This window comes from Salvelinus fontinalis, chromosome 16, assembly GCF_029448725.1.
Source record: "Salvelinus fontinalis isolate EN_2023a chromosome 16, ASM2944872v1, whole genome shotgun sequence".
Taxonomy (NCBI): Eukaryota; Metazoa; Chordata; class Actinopteri; order Salmoniformes; family Salmonidae; genus Salvelinus; species Salvelinus fontinalis.
Window position 1 is genome coordinate 1,053,448 of NC_074680.1, and position 10,479 is coordinate 1,063,926.

Genomic DNA, 10,479 nt, shown 5'->3' on the forward strand with positions numbered 1-10,479 from the left:
TCCACTGTTTCTTTTTAAAGAAAACCAATACAAACGTTTATCAGTGTTTTGTGTATTCATTTGAGTGTTCAATTCACTTTTTAGAAATAAGCACATCAGAACTTCCCAGTTTATTCTCATTTAGCAGCCTGGAGTGCCTCTTTGTGGGTGCATGTGGCACGGACCAAATTCTATGATCTGGGGGATGGAGCCTTTGGTTACTTCACCACAGGCCCTGTGGTAAAGTAGGCAAAGGCTCCACTTCTCAGTGATCACCTAGATGACTCGGTGATCCAGTCTTTGTGGCAAGGACTCAAAGAGAAACCTGCACATACAGAGAGTACCCCAAGACAAAACACAACACAAGTTTTAAATCCTAAAAAAAAAAGACCAATAAGTTTTTATGTCCTTGTAACATTATACTGTTTTAACAAATGTATTCTGAAGTAATGGAAAGATAAAAGGGTGTATGGGTTAGTAGCCACATCAGTGACAACATAGGCTCAAGTCAAGTTTTTCAGTTGTCTATACTTGTGAAGTCCAGATACATTTCCATAGATGAGTTGTTAAACGGGTTATGTATTCCCCAGATTATAAATATCAATTTAAAAAATGACATGAATTTACCCTCTGTGCAAGTTCCACCCCTTTCTGTTCCAATTTGCTCTCTCAGACAAGGCTCACGCCTCGGGAAGGCCTCCCTTCACAGGGAGTAGGGAGGTACAGGTTGTCAGGGTTAGTTTCGGTCCAGGGGGTAATGCAGGTAGCTGGTTTCTGTATGGGGTTAATGCAGTGGAACATTGCATTCTAATGTTATTTTGTTTTGCGTCAGTACCAGTATGGCAGAATTCATCAAGAAGACGGTGTTGGACTAAACCCCAGTAAAAAGGGATAAAAAGGTTGAGGTCCATGTGATTAAAATGAGAAACCAACATCACACAATTCCTAAAAAAAAACACCTGAAGGACCTAAACCAAAGACTTTCTGGTAGTTTCCGAAACACGAGACACACAAAATAAATGAAAAAGGGAGCCTGAATGTGGTTAAATGCAAATTTGTTACAATCTTCTCATTTGGTTTGGCAAATTGTGGGGAAATCCCATGCACTCAAACAATTAACAAAACTACCAGAACAGTTATGGTCAGATAGCTTTTCATAAAGTAAAGAAATACTTTATGGTCACACACGTGTTTAGCAGATGTTATTGCGGGTGTAGCGAAATGCTTGTGCTTCTAGCTCCGACAGTGCAGTAATATCTAACAAGTAATATCTAACAGTTTCACAACATATACCCAAAATACATGTAAATCTAAGTAAGGAATGGATTAAGAATATATACAGTTGAAGTCAGAAGTTTACATACACTTAGGTTGGAGTCATTAAAACACGTTTTTCAACCACTCCACAAATGTCTTGTTAACAAACTATAGTTTTGGCAAGTCGGTTAGGACATCTACTTTGTGCATGACACAAGTAATTTTTCTAACAATTGTTTACAGACAGATTATTTCACTTATAATTCACTGTACCACAATTCCAGTGGGTCAGAAATGTAAGTTGACTGTGCCTTTTAAACAGCTTGGAAAATTCCAGAAAATGATGTCATGGCTTTAGAAGCTTCTGATAGGCAAATTGACATCATTTGAGTCAATTGGAGGTGTACCTGTGGATGTATTTCAAGGCCTACCTTCAAACTCAGTGCCCCTGCTTGACATCATGGGAAAATCAAAAGAAATCAGCCAAGACCTCAGAAAAAAAATTGTAGACATTGTGAGGGAAAAATTATGTATTCACCTTATTTGTTGGATATGTAACAATTATTTACTTAACGAACAGTAAGATATTTCTGTCCTGCTAATGCTGTGTTTTATGGTCTCCACTCTAGCACCCTGCAGCTAGTCTGGGTGTTGAGGACATGGCTTCTACTAGAGATAGCTTGAAGCTGACAATTGATTTGTGTCGGTGATAAAAACCTAAAAAATAGCATTCTATAGACAAGATGTGGTGTGTGTGACTCGAGATAGAGAGAGCCTGGAAGAGTTAATAACAATGCCTCATTGTCTCATCTTCCTGGCATCTGGGAAACTAAGTAAAAGACCATGTGTAGAAAACCAAGGTGGCTTATGGGAAGTTTAGAAATGACTGACTAAGCAATCTTGGTATCAGCTAAATAAAAACTGTGCATCGTCTGTTAGACTCTGTCTAGACTGGTGGGCTGACGGTCTCATTATTGCAATAATTAATCGATATTAAATGAAGATGATTGTTTGAAGAAATTACCAAGACTAAGTCTCAACGATAACCAGCTGCCTCTGATTGGGAACCATATCAGGCCACCATAGACATACAAAAAACCCTAGACAATACAAAAACTAACGTACCCGCCCTAGTCACACCCCGACCTAACCAAAATATAAAGAAAACAGAGATATCTCAGGTCAGGGCGTGACATGTACACTATTGGCTCTTAAGGTACGAACTGCAAAGGTACAGTTAAGTACCTAAAACTAAAAAGGTACAATGGACAGGGTACCACCACAGTGACATACTGTACGTTTGTACTCTTAAGTACAATTCTAAACCTTTTTATTGAGAGTGTATATGTCAATAGCAAAGTTTGAACTGCCAGGAACAGCCATGGGCACATATGCCTGAAATGCTGCACATTTGCTACTTCTATTTGTTGGCACTTTTCTACTATTATTTAAGTATTCTTATAGGCATTTATTGTACAAGCACAGCCCTGAAAACTGCAGGTGTATCTAATGATGCTAATGTTATTGCTTTGACTTATGTGAAAAGAAGCTCTGTTATTCAACTAGCTTTCTCTATAACACGCTCCCCTTCTGAAGGTGCAGTTACCTAACCTCACCTCATACAAAAACATGGCCGAGTTATCACATAATTCCCATTTGGTGTAGTCACCAGGATCAGGAATCATAGTGTGGAAATTAATGGTTTCAGTGTCTAACAATGTTTGGCTAATTGCACCCACATGGTCTGTCAGACACAGGCGTGGGCCATTCCAAAAATATTAAAACAGTCATACACAATTTTCCTATAATAACATTATTATATGTACAAAAAAACAGATAATCAACTATTTAAAAATCTGTATTGTAAATCAAGTCTATTTTTGTAAATAAATGCTATTTCTTACTCTCTTTTTCATTCCTATGCCTCGTCCTAGGATTCACATACCTGTTTTTTCATGGTTTCTAGAGGACATCATGTCTCACAAAAAGGTGGAATAGTTTAGTGTTTAATATATTCCGACAGATATATACGAATTTCTCTAATCTCTATTTCGTGGCTAGTTGACTGTATGGCTAATGTTCGGTAGTGTCACGATCGTCTTGAGGATAATGAGTGGACCAAGGCGCAGCGTGAGAGAAATACATCTTCCTTTTATTAGACGAAGACGTAACACGAAACGAAACACTCTTACAAAACAATAAACGACCGTGACGCTAATAAACGAAAGTGCACACACAAGCTACTAACGTTCAACATAGACAATTACCCACGAAAGCCTACTGTCTATGGCTGCCTTAAATATGGCTCCCAATCAGAGACAATGAATGACAGCTGTCTCTGATTGAGAACCATTCAGGCAACCATAGACTTGCCTAGACAACTATACTAAACCCAACCCCATACACTCAACAAAACCCCCTATACAATACAAACACCCTAAACTAGACAAAACACACAAACATCCCATGTCACACCCTGACCTAACTAAACTAATAAAGAAAATCAATATAACAGAGGCCAGGGTGTGACAGGTAGTGAAAGTGACAGCTTGACGTTTCACCAGTGCAGCCACACAACGTTTCTAGCTAGCCTCACAGACAAACCTGACAGTTAGCTAACGGTGACTAACCTCATTCCGTACAAATTTGCACAACCGCGGCATTCAAATAAGGCTGCAATGAAAAATAATTGGACTGTAACGACTGTGTTGGAATCAAAATCCGGGGTGTGAATATTGTGACTTTTTTTAATACATATGTGGCAATTATTTATTTCAGAAAGAGCCAGCAAGACTAGTGCACTCTATATGTGCTCTGGGTCATTAGACACCATTAGACATGCACCTGGGTCTTTTCCAGAACATGGGTGTCCCTTTCAGAGGAGTTAGCAGGATGACATGTCTGGTTATTCCTGTAGAGTGCCAAGGTCTGTTACTGTTGTCCTACATGCATGAACCTATTTCTGTAGCTCTACGGGTTCCATGCCCTATATGAAACTTAGTGCACGGCAATATGATAACGATGGCTAAATGCCAGAGGGGATGAGCCATTAAGAGGAGTTCCTATGAGTATGACGTAAGGTGGAATAATGTATAAAACGTGTGTGTGCCAAGACTGGAAGGCAGTTGTATTCATGAACCAGCTCGGCATTTGTTATAAAGTAATAAAAAGTATATTTGAACTCATATGCTCCGGTATTTGTGAAATATGACCGAATATTTCCACGACATGAACTATGTTTCTATTCAAGGTATGTAATGAAACATTATATAAACTCTTTATAGTGTTTTATTTACATTTTAGAGGTGATAAATTGGACAGAGCCCCACACGGCTTATCCCTCCCTTTCCATATCACGCAGTAGGTTTCGCCTCCCCATCTGCCATTTTTAAAAAGACCCGACGGAGCTCATTGCATATTTTAATCATGCAGAGACGGGCAGCATGAAGGGCTCGTCATTGATTTTGATGGAAACGTGAGAAATTGTGCTTTACAATGGTATTCATATTACAGTTGACCTGGAAGTACAGTTGAAGTCGGAAGTTTAGATACACCGTAGCCAAATACATTTAAACTCAGTTTTTCACAATTCCTGACATTTATCCTCGTAAAAAATCCCTGTCTTAGGTCAGTTAGGATCACCACTTTATTTTAAGAATGTGAAATGTCAGAATAATTGTAGAGAGAATTATTTCTTTCATCTTTTATTTCTTTCATCACATTCCCAGTGGGTCAGAAGTTTACATACACTCAATTAGTATTTGGTAGCATTGCCTTTAAATTGCTTAACTTGGGTCAAACATTTCAGGTAGCCTTTCATAAGCGTCCCACAATAAGTTGGGTGAATTTTGGCCCATTCCTCCTGACAGAGCTGGTGTAACTGAGTCAGGTTTGTAGGTGTCAGGATTCACCTAGCGGCCATGATTTGGGGCTGTACAAATGTTTGATGTATTAGAATAATTGGTTATGCTTATGTTATATTAATAGAAGGGGAGGGGTTATAAGGTCCCTCCCTCCTTACATTTATAGGGTCCTAGACTATAGATTAACAATATATATTCATTATATAGATTTAGAATTGTTCCACGGTTGTTTTCTTTCTCTCTCTGTTTCTTTCTTTCTCTGTGTGTGTGTGTGTGTGTGTGTGTGTGTGTGTGTGTGTGTGTGTGTGTGTGTGTGTGTGTGTGTGTGTGTGTGTGTGTGTGTGTGTGTGTGTGTGTGTGTGTGTATTTGTGTGTGTGTGTGTGTGTGTGTGTGTGTGTGTGTGTGTGTGTGTGTGTGCGTGCGTGCGTGCGTGCGTGCGTGCGTGTGTGTGTGTGTGACTGAGAGAGAACTCTGCAGGGGAGTGTGGGAGATAAGAGACTAGTTAGACATTCCACAATAAATCAGCTTTGGGGAGTGGACGTTTACTGCTAAGTTTAACCTGTTGGGGATGGGGGCGCTGTTTAGACTATTTATGCTAATTGGGTACTTTTTTAAACGGCTTCCCACAAAATCCTTGATCGTACAATATGCATATTATTATTATTATTGGATAGAAAACAGTCTATAGTTTCTATAGGAGTTGAAATTTTGTCTCTAAGTGGAACAGAGCCCATTCTACAGCAATTTCCCTGACATGGATTCAGATTTCAGAAATGTTGGCCACTGTTCTGAAGTCAGTTAAAAGGGCACTGATTTTGCTATGACTATACGGACACTTCTTACGTCTTCCCCTCGATGCCTTTACGTGATGACGATTCCAATGGGGTCGATTGTGCGTTCACAGGCACTACAAATGAAAAAACCCTGTAGCTAGCAAGTCTTTTCTTGCTGCGTAACGCGCGTGGAGGACACCGACCCTCTCCTGTTCCAAGCGTTAGTTTAGCCTGTTATATTTCTCCGGTCATCTTTTCACTCGTTATAGGAGTTAAAAACATCATAAGGTAGTTAATTTAAAGCGTTTTATAGCAATTTATATCCGTTTAGTGCGATTTTGGGACATTTATTTCTTTAACGCTGTGAATAGGTGGGCACGCTTTCAGTTCATCCCGAACGCAGTTGGCATTTTCACATGGCAAGAGGACAGCTTTCCACCAAAAGACGATTCCTCCCAAGAAAGGATCCTTTGCCCAAGATACTGATGGAAGAACAGCTCAAGGTAGGACATTTTTATTATGATAAATCGTGTTTCTGTCGAAACATTTTAGTGGCTTAGGACGCCATGTTTTTTGACGTAGCTTCGCTTGGCGCAAACTGTATTGAAAAGTAAGGATAAATTAAAAAATGTAATAACGCAATTGTATTAAGAATTAAATTGTCTATCAATCCCTGTCCACCCTATATTTTTTAGTCACGTTTATGAGTATTTATGTATAAGAGTAGATCACTGTCTAAGTGGCGCAAGGAAATTTTCTGACCAACTGAGCTACATTTCACATTGTCTAACCATGATTTTGGTGGCTAAATATAAACATTTTCGATCAAACTGTATATGCATGTTGTAATGTGATGTTACAGGAGTGTCATCGGAAGAATTCTGAGAAGGTTAGTGAAAAAATTAATATCTTTTGGCGATGTTGACTTTTATCGCTCACTTTGGCTAGAATCAATGCTGGGCTGCTATGTGGTATGTGCTATGCTAATATAACGATTTATTGTGTTTTCGCTGTAAGACACTTAGAAAATCTGAAATATTGTCTGTATTCACAGGATCTGTGTCTTTCGATTCGTGTATGCTGTGTATTTTTACGAAATGTTTGATGATTAGTAAGTAGGTAAACACGTTGCTCATAGTAATTATTCTAGTCCATTTGTGACGGTGGGTGCAATTGTAACCTATGCCATCTACCTGAAATATGCACTTTTTTCTAACAAAACCTATCCCATACCATAAATATGTTATCAGACTGTCATCTGATGAGTTTTTCGTTGGTTAGGGGCTATAAATATCTTAGTTTAGCCGAATTGGTGATGGCTACTGGTGTTGGTGGACAAATAAAAGATGGTGGATTATGCTAATGTGTTTTTAGGTAATAGATGTACATCTTTACATATTGTGTCTTCCCTGTAAAACATTTTAAAAATCGGACATGTTGACTGGATTCACAAGATCTGTGTCTTTCATTAGCTGTATTGGACTTTAATGTGTGAAAGTTAAATATTTTAAAAAAATATTTTTTTTGAATTTCGCGGCACTGGTTTTTCAGTGGGGGGGTGGGGGGTGTGCCGCTAGCGCCACGCTGATCCTAGACAGGATAAGATACCACTAAAAGCCATTGTTTATATAGGGTTTTGGTCTCAAGAGTAAAAAGGTAATGACTTAGTCAGTGACATCACTAAGGCGGGACTTCGGTTTAATATGTAACGTTCGTTCTCCTCCTCGTCTGAGGAGGAGCAAGGGTCGGACCAATATGCAGTGAGGTATGAAGACATAATGATTTATGTAAAGAAAGACGAACACGAAAAAACTCTTAACAAACTACAAAACAATAAACAACGTAAACAGACCTGTACATGAGAACTTACAGACAACGAAGAACGCACGAACAGGAACAAACTCACAAACTAAACAGTCCCGTCCCAGTGGCATAAACACTAACACAGGAACAATCACCCACAAACAAACAGTGAGAACAGCCTACCTTAATATGGTTCTCAATCAGACGAAACGTAAAACACCTGCCCCTGATTGAGAACCATATCAGGCTAATTGAAAATGAATCCAACATAGAAACACATAACATAGAATGCCCACCCAGCTCACCCAGTCCTGACCAACTAAACAAAGACAAAACAAAGGAAATAAGGTCAGGAACGTGACATAATAAAACAACTTGAGACCTTGTTTGAGGCAGAACTTACTCAGAAACATGCGTGCTATGTTCCTGTTTGTCAACTTCTGTCTGCAATTGCAATTAATAAAGGTTTTTGAATTATTTAATTAAAGATATTGTCACAATGCTAATTTCACCAATGAACCAATGATTGACAAAGAAGGACGTAAGGATTGAACCCTAACATAGGCCTCCTTGCGCACACCCGCTTTTTCATCCCTCTTATCTCTTCTCCTGTTACCTTTTCTGTAATATATTGATCCAAGTGAGGCTGAAGTACAGTCGACCAGGCAATTGAAGAGAATAGAAAGGTGTTCCCCTTTCAGGCCCACTATTAATAGAGCCCTCTTGGGAAGTGTGTGTATATTTACTGCAGTGAGCCTAAAAAAAGCTTCTTTAGGATCGGTGGGGCCCCCACGGGAGGTTTGAGCTAACGTAGGCTAATGTGATTCGCATGAGGTTGTAAGTAACAAGAACATTACCCAGGACATAGACATATCTGATATGGGCAGAAAGCTTAAATTCTTGTTAATCTAACTGCACTGTCCAATTTACAGTAGCTATTACAGTGAAAGAATACCATGCTATTGTTTGAGGAGAGTGCACAGTTTTGAACTTGAAAAGTTATTAATAAACAAATTAGGCAGATTTGAGCAGTCTTGGTACAACATTTTGAACAGAAATGCTTCATTGGTTCAGTCTAAAACTTTGCACATACACTGCTGCCATCTAGTGGCCAAAATCAAAATGTTCTCTTGTATTTCAAAGATGATGGTACCAAACAAATACAAAAAAGGTGGATTTTTTACCAGATCTAATGTGTTATATTTTCCTACATTCCTTTCACATTTCCCCAAAGTTCAATGTGTTTCAAAGTCCTTTCAAATGGTATCAAGATTCAGGGCCTGAGCTACAGGCAGTTAGATCTGGGTATGTCATTTTAGGTGAAAATTGAAAAAAAGTGTCTGATAATTAAGAGGTTTGGTAAGGTGACCTCTGAAGGTGAACTAAAATGGTCTTGAACAAAGATTTAAAATACTTAAACTTGAACTTAAGCTAGGATAACAATATATATTTTTGGCGGCTTGTTTGTTTATTATGTAAGGTAAAACAGGAGGTATGCCTAATGACAAGGCTGGTGAAAATTGTAAACAAGAAGCAATAAGAAAACTGCATGTAACACCAGATCATGGCCATACATATCTTCAGCATAGACATCCTTAATAACAAATTGTGGCCTGCTGGAGGTCATTTTGCAGGGCGCTGGCAGTGCACCTCCTTGCACAAAGGCGGAGGTAGCGGTCCTGCTGCTGGGTTGTTGCCCTCCTACGGCCTCCTCCACGTCTCCTGATGTACTGGCCTGTCTCCTGGTAGCGCCTCCATGCTCTGGACACTGCGCTGACAGACACAGCAAACCTTTTTGCCACAGCTCGCATTGATGTGCCATCCTGGATGAACTGCACTACCTGAGCCACTTGTGTGGGTTGTAGACTCAGTCTCATGCTACCACTAGAGTGAGAGCTCCGCCAGCGTTCAAAAGTGACCAAAACATCAGCCAGGAAGCATAGGAACTGAGAAGTGGTCTGTGGTCACCACCTGCAGAATCACTCCTTTTTTGGGGGTGTCTTGCTAATTGCCTATAATTTCCACCTTTTGTCTATTCCATTTGCACAACACCATGTGAAATTTATTGTCAATCAGTGTTGCTTCCTTAGTGGACAGTTTGATTTCACAGAAGTGTGATTGACTTGGAGTTACATTGTGTTGTTTAAGTGTTCCCTTTATTTTTTTGAGCAGTATATATATATATATATATATATATATATATATATATATATATATATATATATATATATATATATATATATATATATAATTTTTTAACATGTTTTTTTCTTCATATTTTCAAACAGTCCAGTTATATTTTCCAATGGGGCTATACATTTGGGTGAGGTTTTTTTCTCACCTGAGTAGCCTCATTTCACTGCGAAAAATAAAATTCAACCATCTAGTGTTCAGCAAAATAACAACACAATGTCAAACACAGGTAGCCCAGTCAAATAATTAACATCCAATCACATTAACTGTTACTCTCCCGCGGGAATTCCACCAACGGTCCTTATGTAGCCAAACGTAGCTGCTGCTCATGTTGGTATCTGTAATGATGGCGCAAAAGCCATGACAGGGAGACATAGTGGAGTGGTAACGCGCGTGCAAGCAGTTGCTCCCGACACCACTTGGGTACACTGCAGCATCCACCGAGAGGCTCTTGCTGCCAAGGGAATGCCTGACAGCTTGAAAGACGTTTTGGACACTACAGTGGAAATGCTTAACTTTGTTAAAGCAAGGCCCCTGAAGTCTTGTGTATGTTCTGCACTATGCAATGATATGGGCAGCGACCATGTAACACTTTTACAACATACAGAAG